A 4,043-nucleotide genomic window follows, 5' to 3' on the forward strand; every position below is an offset into this window, starting at 1 on the left:
CGAGAATATAATATCAAGGCATTGAGTATGGTAACGCTCACTCCAGTTCCCCTTCAACAGTTTCACGTACTTTTCACTCTCTCTTCAGAGTGCTTTTCAACTTTCCCTCACGGTACTTGTTTACTATCGGTCTCGCTTTATAATTAGCTTTTGGAGAGACATATCTCCAGCTTCGAGTTGCACTTTCAAACAACTCTACTCATAGGAATGAGCCATTATGACTGGTATCGAAAATGACCTTTACAGGATTTTCACCTTCTTTGATGCTACTTTCCAGTAGACATCAGGACAAATTCACCAGTCTAGCATCAAACCATACCGGACACCGAGAAATGTTGCCATTTCTCTTCCCGATGAGCTTTTCCCTGTTCATTCGCCATTACTAAGGGATTCTCAGTTGATTTCTTTTCCTCCCCTTACTGATATGCTTAAGTTAAGGGGGTTCTCTCGCCCAATTCAGGTTATGTAGTTGATTGTCTCTTAATTGGTTCACTGACCAATATGAGACAGAAACCGATTCAGCAGTTTTGTTCGCTACTACTATCAAACACAGGTCGAAGTTTCCATTCAGTCATTAATTCCAACTTTCAAATGTTGTTGTTTCAGCTTTCGCTTACTAGAAGCAACATAATACTCGCTGCAATACAGACCTCGGGAAACCCTCACCGTGAATAAGGTTCACTCACATATTTCACTACATTTTGCGTGGGATTGGAGATGAGGCTACTCGTTCTTGCTCAGTACTAGGCTGAAAATTAACGAAACTTCGTTACAAACGTTCACATGTTGATGTTTCCGCTTTCGCGTACTCGAAACAACATAATACTAGTCTTTGTAATTTAGTTTCATAATTTCAACTGTTCTCATGCAGAATTTTTGCTCATTCTTATCCCAAATTTTGACCTGGCTACTAGTTACACTCCTTGTACTTATTGCAAAATGACCACAAATTTCAACAGCTTTCACATGTTGCTGTTTCGGCTTTCGCTTACTACAGTCAACATAATACTCGTTGCAAAATAAGTGCTCGGCATCTGCAATTTTCCAAAGACGAAGTTTCGCCAGTTCAATTTTCGCTCGCCAATTATGGCTACTAATTCACACGGTACTGAGCTCAACAACATTAAATTTGTTCAGCAAGACTTTCACATGTTGATGTTTTGGCTTTCGCCTACTAGAAGCAACATAATACTCGTCTTGTTAGCTCATTCAATGAGAATAGCTTTTCCCGTTGAGAATTTTTGCCTTCAATTGGCGTTGTAGTGAGTTTGGCTACTCAGATCACCAAATACTTGTGACAATTCGAACCAGAAATGTTTTCAATTTTCACATGCTGATGTTTCGGATTCAACCTACTAGAAGCAGCATAATACTTGTATTCAACAATTTCTGTATCAAATCCCAGTTTTCTCTGGTGCATCTTTGCCAAACTATTCCAAACTGCCTGAGTCTGAATACCAATTACAGGTACTAGTAAATGCACGTTACTAAGGACTATATAGTTCTAGGTTACTGTACACAACGACGTTCACATGTTGATGTTTCAGCTGCCGCTTACTAGAAACAACATAATACTTATCGTGCATACCTTTCCATAACTTGTCCTTTTCAGATGCATTAGTTTCCCTTTGTCTTGGCTTCTACAGTCAGACTGGCTACTAGTAACAGCACAGTACTAATCACATATCGTTCTACAGTTTGCAGACAACTTTCACATGTTGATGTTTCAGCTTTCGCCTACTAGAAACAACATAATACTCGCTGTATACATTTGTAGTTCTCTATGTAACTTTCATGTGAAGAAGTTTCGCCAGTCTTTTTGACTGTCTCAAATCTGAGTCATGCTTAGGCTACTAGTTGCTTCATAGTACTTATCGCCTCGAGATCATTGAACAAAACTTGATTTTCACATGTTGCTGTTTCAGCTTCCGCTTACTAGAAACAACATAATACTAGTCTCATTAAGTTCCGTCTCTTTGCAATTTTCTTATGAAGAAAATTCGCCATCACAATGACTCCAGCAGTTCTTGATCAAGGAATGCAATCATTGATCAGAATGCTATTATTTGAATCGGTTCTGCTTTAAGTGTTCCAATTTTATTGGAAGCACCAACAATAGAACATCAATGTGTTCAATCGAGAGTTATATAACCCTGAATCGGACGCAGTCAACAGCCGAAGCCGAGACCGCCTTTTGCGTTAGAGAGGTCGGTAAACAAATCTTGCGATTCATACCGAATTAACACATATAGCTGTGCTCCTCTTCGTAAAGCGAGCCAAGTGATCCCCTGTTGAAGGATGTATTTGGACCAATCTAGTAGCATTTGGTTTCCAACAAGCTCTCCCAAGTTAGCTTACTTATTGGGCTTTTCAACCAATTCGGTTGGCTACAAGCATCATCAAAGTACTAGCCACAGTTTGATCGCAAAATTCTACGACTTTCACATGTTGATGTTTCGGCTTGCGCTTAGCCTACTATAAGCAACATAATACTAGTCATATCATAGAGCGTGATCAGCTTGTGACGTTCTCATGATGAAGTTTCACCAACAGTGTCTCACTTCGAGCTTAAATCCAGCTACTAGTAACTACACAGTACTGACTGCAACGATAACTTTTATCTATACCTTTCACATGCTGCGCTTTCGGCCAGGGCCTACTAACGTCAACATAATACTCGATATAAACTTTTGTTCATGATGCAGCTTCCCCATGCAGAAGTTTCGCCTTCAAATGCTCTCTTGGCCATATGACGTAAGAAAAGGTTACTAGTAACATCACAGTACTAGCCACAGTTTGATTGCAAAATTCTACGACTTTCACATGTTGATGTTTCGGCTTGCGCTTAGCCTACTAGAAGCAACATAATACTAGTCATATCATAGAGCGTGATCAGCTTGTGACGTTCTCATGATGAAGTTTCACCAACAGTGTCTCATTTCGAGCTTAAATCCAGCTACTAGTAACTACACAGTACTGACTGCAACGCTAACTTTTATCTATACCTTTCACATGCTGCGCTTTCGGCCAGGGCCTACTAACGTCAACATAATACTCGATATAAACTTTTGTTCATGATGCAGCTTCCCCATGCAGAAGTTTCGCCTTCAAATGCTCTCTTGGCCATATGACGTAACACAAGGTTACTAGTAACATCACAGTACTAGCCACAATTTGATCGCAAAATTCTACGACTTTCACATGTTGATGTTTCGGCTTGCGCTTAGCCTACTATAAGCAACATAATACTAGTCATATCATAGAGCGTGATCAGCTTGTGACGTTCTCATGATGAAGTTTCACCAACAGTGTCTCACTTCGAGCTTAAATCCAGCTACTAGTAACTACACAGTACTGACTGCAACGATAACTTTTATCTATACCTTTCACATGCTGCGCTTTCGGCCAGGGCCTACTAACGTCAACATAATACTCGATATAAACTTTTGTTCATGATGCAGCTTCCCCATGCAGAAGTTTCGCCTTCAAATGCTCTCTTGGCCATATGACGTAAGAAAAGGTTACTAGTAACATCACAGTACTAGCCACAGTTTGATTGCAAAATTCTACGACTTTCACATGTTGATGTTTCGGCTTGCGCTTAGCCTACTAGAAGCAACATAATACTAGTCATATCATAGAGCGTGATCAGCTTGTGACGTTCTCATGATGAAGTTTCACCAACAGTGTCTCATTTCGAGCTTAAATCCAGCTACTAGTAACTACACAGTACTGACTGCAACGCTAACTTTTATCTATACCTTTCACATGCTGCGCTTTCGGCCAGGGCCTACTAACGTCAACATAATACTCGATATAAACTTTTGTTCATGATGCAGCTTCCCCATGCAGAAGTTTCGCCTTCAAATGCTCTCTTGGCCATATGACGTAACACAAGGTTACTAGTAACATCACAGTACTAGCCACAATTTGATCGCAAAATTCTACGACTTTCACATGTTGATGTTTCGGCTTGCGCTTAGCCTACTAGAAGCAACATAATACTAGTCATATCATGGAGCGTGATCAGCTTGTGACGTTCT

The 4,043-nt window shown here is 40.2% G+C and overlaps 1 non-coding gene and 1 pseudogene across 1 annotated transcript in view; both read right to left on the reverse strand.

The window, feature by feature from the left end:
- Positions 1-465, reverse strand: part of LOC142356007 (large subunit ribosomal RNA) — a 3,522-nt gene extending 3,057 nt beyond the window's left edge. Inside the window, exon 1 of the ribosomal RNA XR_012761341.1 lies at positions 1-465. This exon is cut by the window's left edge and continues 3,057 nt beyond it. This is a non-coding gene — a ribosomal RNA (large subunit ribosomal RNA).
- A 1,683-nt stretch (positions 466-2,148) lies between these two features.
- LOC142356006 (5.8S ribosomal RNA) lies at positions 2,149-2,300 on the reverse strand (annotated as a pseudogene).
- Positions 2,301-4,043: the final 1,743 nt, after the last annotated feature.

The sequence above is a fragment of the Convolutriloba macropyga genome, unplaced genomic scaffold, assembly GCF_964194025.1.
Source record: "Convolutriloba macropyga unplaced genomic scaffold, txConMacr16.3 SCAFFOLD_2959, whole genome shotgun sequence".
NCBI lineage: Eukaryota > Metazoa > Xenacoelomorpha > Acoela > Convolutidae > Convolutriloba > Convolutriloba macropyga.